Genomic DNA, 12,198 nt, shown 5'->3' on the forward strand with positions numbered 1-12,198 from the left:
CTTTTAAAACAGAAAGGAGAGAATTCATGTCATCTATTTAGGACACATTACCAGGAGGGATCAGTGTCTGGAAAAGGATATTATGCTTGATAAAGTGGAGGAACAGCGAGAGGTAAAGAGGAAGATCCTCATCAAGATAGATAGACACAGGAGCTGCCCAATGAAATCAAACATGACAAAAATTGTGAGGATGATGTGGTACTGAGCAGGTTGTTCTCCTGTACAAACGGTAATGACTGAGGCTGAACTGACTTGATGGTACCTTATAGCAACACTAGGAGCTGTGGTGTGTAAAGTATCAAGCTGACACCTGAAAGATGGACAGTTTGAATCCACCAGCTGCTCCTTGGATTAAAGATGAGACATCTCCTCTCTTAAATATTTCCAGCTTGGAAACCAATGGAAGGTCTAAGAGTCAGAACTAACTCCACAGCAGTAGGTAACAACATTGTGTATGTGTGTCCTTCTCTGGTGGTGCAGCAATTAAATGATTTGCTACTAACAAAAAGTCTGCAGTTCAAAACCACAAGTTGCTCTTAAAAGAAAGATGTGATCATCTTCTCCTGTAAATATCAACCCATATTAACTGTTATCAAGTTGGTGACAAGCAATGAACTCAAGTACTGCAGTAATTGTAAGAATGACACAAGACAGGGCAGTATTTCCTTCTATGCCACAAGGGGTTGGAACTTATCTAGTAATGCCTAAAACCAACAATAATGATAAAGATTATGTTCACATGGCAGAAAATAAAATCAATGTCACTGAGAACAAACTTAAGAAGCTACTCTGGCTCATGCAAGTGAATGACAAAAAGATAAAAATATTAAGATTAAAAACCTGCAAAGGGCAAAGAATAGAGAAGTGAGACTATCAGAGAGAGAAAAACAATCAAGTTATCAAAGATGGTTTATGGAAATTGTCTAGAGGAAGTTAACGCCTATATATTGTTGTTTTGTGCCATTGTGTCACTCATAGTTACCCTATGTACAATAGCTCTGAACTCTGCTCTATTCTGAGCCAGTTATACTGTCTCTAACACATCTATCTCCATTACCCAAGTAATTGTGTCACTTCATCTCATCTGGGCATCTTCCTCTCCTGCACTGTCCCTCCACCTTTCTAAGCATAATGTCCTACTTTAGGGACTGTCAAAGATTACAGAAGAAGAATTGAAGCCTTTGATTTGTGGTGCTGGAAGAGTAATGGACTGTGAAGAAAACAGATTTATCCTAAGAAAGTTGAAACCAGGGTGCTCCTGGGAGACAAATATTTTGAAGTCTCACATACTTTGGGCATGTGGCCAGGAGGGACTAATCCCTGAAGAAGGATTCCTATAATTTTTTTTTACCTATATATATTATGTTGTTGTTGTGTACTGTAAAGTCAGAACCTACCCATAGCTGACCCTCCGGCAGGTTTTCAGAGGCAGTTAATCACACAGGAGGAGATCACTCATCCTTCTCCAGTGGAGCAACTGGTGGCCTCGAACCACATGCCTTCAGGATTGCAGCACAGCTTCTTGCCACTAGGCCACCATAGCTCTTTCTATATTATATATAATTTTTGGGAGAGGGGAAGTATATTTAATTATGTAAACTATTGTGAATGAAACCTGTCAAGGTGGACCTAGAATTCTTATCTGAAAAATAATGTTGCTTGCTGATGTTTCAAAAATCTATAGAGTTTTTAGAGAGATAATTGTGTCCTCCACAAATATATATCAATTTCCTAAGTCAAATTATCACTTTTGAGTGTTTATCTTTTTTAATCTGATGTAACTAGCTTCTATTTTGTGATATGTATTATTGGTTGTAACCTCTATACATTAATGGAAAAGGATCAGAGTAAGCTGTATTTTGGGTCACAGCTTTACAAGACAGTATAACTCAAATACAAATCTGACTCAGGTGGTGAACTTCTCTGACCTGTCTGCTTCTCTGCCTCCCTCCCCCGGAACAGGGAAGAGAACCTCACCCAAGAGTCGGAGAGCCCTAATAAAAGCCTCTTTGCTTAAAAAATATCTGACTCAAGTATCACACTAAAAATCCACCACCTTTCTCAAGTCATACCCTTGCTTGAGTCACACATTTTAAAAAGGAAAGAGAAGATGAGAAAATTAACCTTACATATAGTCATCATCATCATTATTACTAATACATTATTAAAATAGTAAATATTTAATATATAGTATATTATATAGCAAAATTTGAAATAGTATTCTATTTTTAAATATATATAAAATTTTTTTCTCTGTAATTATTTATTCTTCCATAGTCTCTATAATTAGCAAATATCGTTGTTGTTATTGTTGTTGTTAGGTGATATCAAGTTTAGTATGACTCACAGCAACCTTACGAACAATAGATCTGAACCTTGCCCTATCCTGCACCATTCTTCCATCGCTGATATGTTTGAGCTCATTGTAAAAGTCACTGGGTCATTCCATTTCTTTGAGTGTGTTCCTAACTTTCTCTGACTCTCCAACTCTCCAAACACGATGTCCTTTTTCAAGGACTAGTCCCTCCAAAGTATATGAGACAAAGTCTTGCCATCTTCACCTCTAAAGAGCATCCTTGTTAAACTTTTCTAAAGGACATATTTATTTGTTCTTTTGGCAGTTCATGGAATACTCAATACTCTTCTTCAACATCACAATTCAAAGACATCAATTCTTCTGTCATCCTTTTTAATTGTCCAACTATTTGGACAGCACTCAGATTTACAACACTCAATTGAAAAGACTGTGGCTTGGATTAGCTGCATCTTAGTCTTTACACTGATTTAATTGCTCCTCAGCACTTTGAAAACACCCTGACAGCATGTTTTTGCAATGCAATACATATTCTGATCTCTTGAGTGCTGGTAGTTCTGTGTTGACCATAGATACAAGCAAAATAAAATTGTTGTTAACTTCAATCTTTTCTTTATCTATAATGATGTTGACTATTGGTTCAGTGGTGAGGATTTTTGTCTTCTTGATATTGATATTTAATTTATATTGATAGTTGCCTTGAGATCTTAGTTTCACACTGAGCTGGCTAGCTGAGCTGCCTCAAATGTAGACTGATTCTAAGATGATGACAGTAAAAGCTGCAAGTCTCCTTGAAGCTCTGAAACTCATACAATGTGACTTCTACCACATTATGTTGTTCAAAGTAAGTCTTTAGTTACCACAAAATTCAAGGAACATCACTGATATGAAAAAGAGCAAAGTCATATTATGGAGGGATGTGAATAACATGCTACTATTGTATTATTTTCTCACAACACACTCATCTTCACAACTGAAAAAGAAAACCTACTGACTGGGGGAAAAATCAGCAGTACCATCTCAGACAAGAGTCTCATGACAAAAGTTTATAGAATCCTACAGAGCTGCCACAAGAAAAAGACCAATAACGTAATTATCAAATGACATGCAAAGACTTTTCACAGAGGAAGACATTTGAAGGGTCAACAGATACATGAAGAAATGTCAAAATCACTGACAATAAGTGAGATGCAAATCAAAACCACAATGAGATACCATCTTATTTCAGTAGCAGGGGCAAAGTTTAATAGGACAGCAAGAAATAAATATTGGAGAGGATGTGGAGATATAAGAGTGTTGGTGGGGTTGTAAAAATGGTACAACCACTCTGGAAGGCAGTTTGATATTTCATCAATATGCTGAACATAGAAATTCCATATGACCTAGCTATTCCACTGCTAGGAGTATACCCAGAAGAAATTAGAACTGAGGGAGACACCCTGCTTATGCTGGGTGCAAGGCCTTGCTGGGCACAACTCTGGAATTTGAGTGAGTGGCTTCAACTTTGCCTGCCCTGCAAAGTTGTTAGCCTGCCTACATCATCAACAACTACTTTAGCCAAACATTCTTCATGCATGCAAATAGGGCATGCTAGTCTATCCACAAGGGGACTGGGTTGTTTCAACATTAATTGAGGAGATTTCATCAGCAGTAAGAGTCTCACCACCAGAAGTCAATACCAGAGTGGCAGTGTGTTTTGTTAACTTAGCCCATGTTTGCTGAGGATGAGAAGGTTTTTGTTTTATGTTTGCTTGTTTGGTTAGTTTTTTTTGTGTGTTTTGGTTTTTGTTTGTTTGGGGGTTTTTTTCCATTCTAACCCTAGTTTATTCAACAAAATCCTTCTAGTCTACACAGTAAGGTACAAACACAACAGTTCCTAAAACACTACAAAGTTACAAAACTCTAAACAGAAGTGTTACAGCTCTGACTGTACAAGGGCAGAGGAGTGGTTGATCTGAAGACCTCCTCGGTGATAGGTGCCCAGGTGTCCCAGAGCTGGCATCTCCACTGATTTCAGAGAGAAGGAGGACAAGACGTGCAGGGGCCAAACCATGTAGGTGGAACTTCTCACATCATGGGGCAAGGGCTCCACTGCACTGTAGTGACCAAGTCATTGGAGGACACACAAACACACACACAAGAGCAGGCCGGATAAGATCAGTGACACAAATGTGCACGGTCTATCTTGAAGAGTCTCAACCAGGTCACCAGACTGTTTATGGAAGGAAAGGCTCTGCAACTTGGGTCACAAACAATCCTGAGCACCATTGGCCCTGCTGTGGACAAACTCTCTGGAACTGGAAACTGGTGATGATACCTCGTCTGCAGCCAGGCTTAGAGGAACAGTCTCAACTGCTATTTAAGAAGCCTGCCCCCGGGGAAGGAAATCGCTTTCCTCTCTGTCCTCCTTTGGCTGGAAGAGTGACAGAATATGCTCGGACGGGACATAAGTTATGGGGGAGAGGGGCTTAGGCAGCCCAGCTTTGTCAGGAGGAGCTGGAGCTGGAGTGGCTCTGGTGGTGGTGGTGGTGGTGGCCGGCCGGGGGACCGGGACCGCCGGCGTACGGGGGACCTGCATCGAGGAGAGTGAGACCGTCTTCTCATCCTTGAGAGTGACTGTCGCCACATTGGGAGGTGGCAGCATCCTCCTGGGTGGGCTGAATCATTGGGGGCGGGGCGGCCTGGGCCAGGGCGCCAGCACAGTGGTGGCAGCAATCTCCTGGCCATCAGTCTGTCCCCCATCCATGTGTTTCAGTGCCTTCTCGGCCTCATCCAGATTCTCAAATTCCACCTAGGCATAGCCTTTAGACAAGTGGGGTGTATCCTCTCCACAGGCATGTCAATCATGTTAATCTTCCCATAAGTGGAGAAGATCTCCATGGTGTGATCCCTGGTCACATTCTGGGTTAGTCTGCCAATATGCACTTTGTAGGCTTTGGGGAAGGACGCTGCCCCTTCCGTTCATTTTCATCTCTTTTGGGTGGTTTGGATTTGGAGCGGGGGCATCGCCTGTTGTCATGTCTGCGCCAGGACAGGCTTGGTGAGCCGGAGGAGCTTCTGGAGCTCCCGGAGCGGCTGGATGCTGAGGATGAGCTGGAGCCGCTGATAGAGCCGGAGCTGGAGGTGGAGCCCGAGCTAGAGGTAGAGCTGCAACGAGACCTGGTGCTGCTGCTGCCACTGGACGCTCTCCGTCTCTTCCGGGTCTTGTCCTGGCCACGGTCCTTCTCACCGGACTCCTTGGTGGACTCTTGTCTTTAGAGAGGTCCTTGGAGAAGGAGCCCTAGTGCTGAACCTTTTATTATTCTCTTGGACTCCTAGCAAGTTCTTCTTTTTCACTCCTGACAAATCCATTCTTCCCTTCCTTCTGATTTTGAACTGCTGCTACTTTATTTGGATGTACTTAACTTGGAATTGCTGCTCAACAAAACCAGAGAGGCCTTTACTAAGTTTGCTGGAGAACTGCAAGATTGTATAATTATTGTATATTGCTGCCAACCTCTATAGCCTATTAATGTCTGGAATGAGAGACTGTATGACTATTGATTTTATATTGTTGTTTACTGCCATTTGAATTCAATGTTCCAATATTTTTGTATAATTGTGGAATGTTTTAATAGTGGGGTTTATTAGGAAAGTTAGCAAGCTATAATTCAGAATGGCAACAAACTATAGCTTGCTAACTTTCCTAATAAACCCCACTATTAAAACATTCCACAATTACTCACAGAAAATATTGGAACATTGAATTCATGAAGTATGAATGCAGGCAAATAGAAAGTTGTCAAAATTGACATGGAATCCATGATAGAACTGAAATGGGCTAGGACTGTCAATTTTGAGTTAGAAGATCATATGATGTTCTCTACCAGGAATGAGAAGTTGAAGAGAAATGACATCACATTTATCATCAAAAGGAGCACTATCTGTTCCCAAGTGTTCTTCACAGTTGTTGCTGTCTTTGATCACATTGTAACCATTATGTAGCTCATTAAATGTCTCCCTCTTTTTTGCTGAAATAAATACTTAATGGGACGATAAAAAAAAAAGAAATTGGAACTAAGACACAAATGTTACACAATTTGTTCAATCACAAGAACACAAAACCAGCCCTAATATCCAACCCCAATCTAATGGATTGAGAAACTAATGATGGAATGAATACTACACAGAGCTTGGGAGTAATGATTTTGAAAATTACTACATAACTTAGGAGAGACTGTAGAGCATTATGTTGTGTGAACTAAGCCTCATAAAGACAAGTACTGCATAAGGCCATTACCATAAAAATAGAAAGATAACTAGTAAAACATGTATGGTGACCCAAGGAGGAGAGAGCAGGGCATAGAGGATTGAGAATGGGCAGGGGGAAAATCATAGGGTCTCTCACAATTTGGTGGGTGGAGGGAGAGGGGATAAAGGAATTGAGAAAGATTCAGTGAGGATAAGAGAGAAAAAGGAGTTACTGTCTATCATTGCTTAATCGTATCAACATTTTTTGTGCTGTTTATGAATAAATTAACTTTTCAATGACAATAAACATGTTGTTGTTGTTGTTAAGTGCCATCGAGTCATAGATGACTCATAGAGTCCCTAGGAACAAAAGATTGGAACACTTGTATATATTTCAACATTTCTCCAAGTTCTTAGTTTCTGGATGCAAGCCCTTTCGGAATTGAATAGCACTCCTGCTTCCACTATTGTTTTGATTGGGGATCTCCACCAAACACTGTCCATGATGGGTAACCATTATCATATTTGTCACATCAGTGTGACAGTGGTCAGCATCACAGCAACCATGAGTTACCTCTGTACATCAAATGGACAGACCAGTGCTATACTACTTAGAAGAATGTTTGACCAAAAACATTTAAAACCAGGCCTGAAGGCCGCAGATTAAAATCACCCACCTTTGGCTTGATAACATAACTTTCTTTCTACTAGGCCAACAGAGTTCTCTCATTGTTGTTGTTGTTGTTGTTGTTGTTGTTGTTGTTAAATGTCGTTGAGTCCTAAACAACTCATAGTGACCCTAGGAACGAAAAGAACTGAACACTTGTATAACTTTCATCCATGACAATAAACATACATGTATCCTTGTATATTTTAAAAACTCAAAAATATCAAACTCATTGTTGTTAATTCCAATAGCTAAATACTATTTTAACCTCTAAAGAGCAGCAAGAAGCAACATAGTCTTTACCCTTATGAGGGTTACTAGCAAGAAGACAGATGTTTAAAAAGCAGTAACACATAATATGAATATTACAGATACTTGAAAGTTGAATAGGAGGATAGTGTAGGCCAAAATAATCTAAGAAAGAACTAATATGGTGGAGTTGGGGCTAAAGGAGAGAATTCAGGAAGGACAATGTCATTTCCTCTTATAAAATTCAAAGTTTTCTGCTCTCTCTGTCTACCTGAGTTCCTGATACCATACTTTTCTATGTCTGGACTGCACATATGCTTACTTATTCCCTGTCAAATAACTGAATGTTTACAGAGTGCAGACTGAAGAAAACATCGGGGAAATTATTACTTTCAAAGAAATTCTGCAAGTCTTTCAGAAAAAAATATTAACTTTTGTGGGACAGTAATACTGCTTTTATACTGTCAAAATGTCTTCTTAATTTGAGAAATTTGTTATTAATTAAGAAAACTGTGAATTTCAAGACCATATTTCTCCGTTTGCTCTATAAGCCTCCAGACTATGAGTTCCCATATGCCTAAATTGGCTTTTAATGAAAGTGTTTTCCAAGCTAAAGCACTTCCTTTATCACAAAATGAAAAAAACAGTTGTGGCACATTTTGTTAAAAAATCCAACTCAATAATCTGAGATGCCAGTGCTTGGAAACTTGGTAAGGTGGACTGTCATGAGACTTGAGTCTTAACTAATTACTCATAGACACATTACAAAAGCCAATTACAATTTAGTGACTCATTAATTAATTAATTAATTAATTCATAGCAACAATTGCAATTTATCTACATTGCAATATAAATTCACCACAACATAGCGATTCATTAATTCATAGCATACATTAAACAGTTTATTGCAATTTGTCTACATTGCAATTCATAAATTCATCACAGCATATTGATTCGTTACTTCAGAGCAAGAATTAAACAGTTAATTGCAATATATGTCAGAAGAGACTCTGAAAATTGCACTGGAGCACAGAGAAGCCAAAGCAGAGGGAAAAATTCAAGATACTAATGAGTTGAATAGAATATTTCAAAAGGCAGCACAGGACGACAAAGTAAAATATTACAATGAAATGTGCAAGGAGTTGGAGTCAGAAAATCAAAAGGGCTGAACTTGCTCAGCATTTCTTCAGCTCAAGGAACTGAAGAACAAATTCAAACCTCGAAATGCTATAATCAAGGATGCTTTAGGAAGAATATTTAATGGCCCAGGAAGTATTAAAAGAAGATGGAAAGAATATACTGAGTCACTGTATCGAAAGGAATTGGCAGACACAGAAGAATTTCATGAAACAACATATGAGCAAGAGCCTATGGTGATGAAGGAAGAAGTTCAAGCTGCTTTGAAGGAAATAGCAAAAAATAAGGCCCCAGGAATAGATGGTATATGAATTGACATATTTCAGCTAACAGATGATTCCCTGGATGTGCTTACTAAATTGTGCCAAGAGATCTGGAGAACAACCACTTGGCCAACTGACTGGAAGATATCTATATTTGTTCCCATCCCAAAGAAGGGTGACTCAACAGAGTTGTGGAAACTATAGAACAATCTCGTTGATTTCACATGCAAACAAAATTCTACTGAATATTATCCAAAAACGACTGGAACAACACATCAGCAGAGAACTGCCAGAAGTCCAAGCTGGGTTTAGAAGGGGTCGTGGTAGTAGGGATATTGTAGCTAATGTTAGATGGATCTTAGCTGAAAGCAGGGAGTACCAGAGGAATGTCTATCTGTGTTTTATTGACTATACAAAGGCATTTGACTGTGTAGATCATAACAAACTGTGGCTGACTCTGAGAAGAATGGGAATCCCAGAACACTTGATCATTCTAATGCAAAACCTATACCTGGGCCAGGAGGCAGTGGTCAGAACAGAGCAAGGAAACACGGCATGGTTCAAAATTGGGAAGGGTATACGACAGGGATGTGTCCTGTCTCCATACCTTTTCAACTTGTATTCAGAACAGATTATCCGGGAGGCTGGGCTCTATGAGCAGAAATGTGGGGTCAAGATTGGTGGAAGATTTATCAACAATCTGCAATATGCAGATGATACAACCCTGCTTGCTGAAACTGAGGAGGACCTGAAGCGCTTGCTGCAGAGGGCCAAGGAGTGTAGCCTCCAAAATGGATTGAGGCTCAATGTCAAGAAGACAAAGATTCTCACCATTGGGACAATTGGCAGCATCAGGATGGATGGTGAAGAGATTGAGATTGTTCACAGCTTCAGTTTACTTGGCTCCACAGTCAATACTCTCAGCACCAGTAGCTAGGAAATTAGAAGACGTATTGCCATTGGAAAGTCTGCTGTTAGGGACCTCTCCAAAGTACTGAAGAGCAATGGTGTCTCTTTGGAGACTAAGATGTGTCTGATACAGGCCATGATCTTTGCTATCACTTGTTATGCATCAGAGAGTTGGACAATGACTAAGGAAGATATAAGGAGAATTGATGCCTTTGAGCTGTGGTGCTGGAGAAGCGTATTGATGGTATCATGGACTGCTAGGAACACAAACAGATTCATCCTGGAAAGGGTCAAACCGGGCTGCTTCTTGGAGGCAAGGATTCTGAGGCTCCGTCTAACATACTTTGGACATGTTGCAAGAAGGGACCGGTCCTTGGAGAGGGACATCATGCTTGGTAGGGTGAAGGGACAGCACAGAAGGGGAAGGCCCCCTATGAGGTGGACTGATTCAGTGACTGGGGTTATCGGGATGTGTGTGTCAGAGACGGTGCTATTGGCACAGGACAGAGCAGAGTTTAGGGCTGTTGTACATAGGATCGCTATGAGTTGCAAGCAACTTGATTGCACATAACAACAACAACAACAACGTTGCAATTAATAAAGTCACCACAAAATATTGATTCATTAATTCATAGCAAGAATTAATTACAACTTACCTATATTGAAATTCATTAATTCATCATAGCATATTGATTAATCAACAGTGGAGAACACTCACTCACCCCGGGATCCCAACTCATCTCCTTCTTTTGCCTTTCATGGTTAGTCGGAACGTTCTCAGCTAGTTCAACAGTTCAGTGTAGCCACGGTCCATCAGTGTGGGCAGAATCCTCCACTGTCTCAGTAGCTCATGTTCTTCAGTGTAGGCCAGGGTTCTTGGCTCTGAAAAGAACCTGTAGGTCTTTGACTCTAAAAAAAGCCTTTGGGTATTAAATGTTCAGCTCATTGTGAAGTGGAGAGAGAGAGAGAGAGAAATATTTGCTGAACACAGTCAGAGTTTTATCTAATCTGGTTTCCCTCCTTTACATTATATGAGGCAAGTGGGGCATACTAGGACATGTTGAATAACAATATGGGTTTGACCAATCATGTTCAATACTAGTTGTATTTTCCTGGCAACATGGCAGAACCAGTCATATCTTTTTATCAAGGGTTTGCACCTGTTGTGGTTAGTGGGGCCCAATGGCTACTAAGAGTATGTTTTCACCAATATTCTTAACATAATTTCTAACAGCGAATTCCTAACATATTTCTTATTTTCATTTCTAGCATATAACATAGCAAGTTCTTAATATATTTTATTTTTGTTTCTAACATATACCATAGCAAGTTCCTAATGTATTTCGTACTTCTTTTCTCCCACATAACTAGATTCCTAACATATTTCTTATTTTATTTCTAACATATAACATAGCAAGCTCTTAACATATTTCTTATTTCTAACATAGAGCAGATTCCCAATATATTTCTTACTCTTAAATTTACAAATTACGTTCTCTTAGCAACATGGGCAGTAACACGTTACAATCAATTATCAGGATTCACACATGCTGAGACCAGTAGCTTTACAGGCAAGTTATTATCATTTACATTTCCTTATTAAAGGTATGGACCTCCTGTGATCAGTGAGGCTCTAGGTGTCTAAAAGGCCTATTTAAGCATGGTAAACAGTATATTTTTTTCACAAATATTCCTATTTCTATACTTAAGCATTAGATTCATCATAATATTTTTCCACAACATTTTTATAATATGGTTTACAGCAAATTAAAAGCAACTTATAATATTTCATAATATGTGTTATAGCAAAATTAATATATTTTCCCTACACTTAAATTGCTCCTAACAGTGGAGTTAGATGTCTTATTAAAAAAGAAAGAAAGAAATAAAAATCAAACCAAATCCCAGGGCCACGAAGTTCACTCTTATTCAGAGTGACCCTTTATCTAGATTCTGAAAGGATAAGTCATAAAGGAGATTGTTCATCTTGTTCCAGCAGAGAAGAAGGTGGATTTGAAACATCAACCTTTTGATCAACATTACACCATGAGTTATATAGACAGATAGATGAACAGATGGATGGAGATATAGGTGTACATGTATATGTGTATGCATATGTGTCTACATGTGTGCATTATTGTGTGACAATTTTCACTGATATCAAAATCAATCAAAAGTATACTTAACTTTTTCTTAATTGGGAAAAACATACTGGGGGTACAAGGAGGTGAGGGTTGGGGGAAGAAGGGTGAGGGTGAGCCAGGATTCAGTTGCAGAGCTGCACAGCTTGGTCGGTGGGGGAAGCAGGTGAAGGAAATGATGAGGGTCCAGAGGGGACCACATACTACAGAGGAATGACAAGCATTTTCCAATGGTAATTAAACCAACTGTCTTATTGATTTGGGAACTGGATGCCGACTCTCTGGCTT

General features: G+C 39.5%; 1 pseudogene; it reads right to left on the bottom strand.

Moving 5' to 3' along the window:
- Positions 1 to 4,800: 4,800 nt before the first annotated feature.
- Positions 4,801 to 12,198, bottom strand: part of LOC102868775 — a 45,179-nt pseudogene continuing 37,781 nt past the window's right edge.

This window comes from Elephantulus edwardii, unplaced genomic scaffold (genome assembly GCF_000299155.1).
Source record: "Elephantulus edwardii isolate Elephantulus edwardi_28Jun2011 unplaced genomic scaffold, EleEdw1.0 scaffold00357, whole genome shotgun sequence".
NCBI lineage: Eukaryota > Metazoa > Chordata > Mammalia > Macroscelidea > Macroscelididae > Elephantulus > Elephantulus edwardii.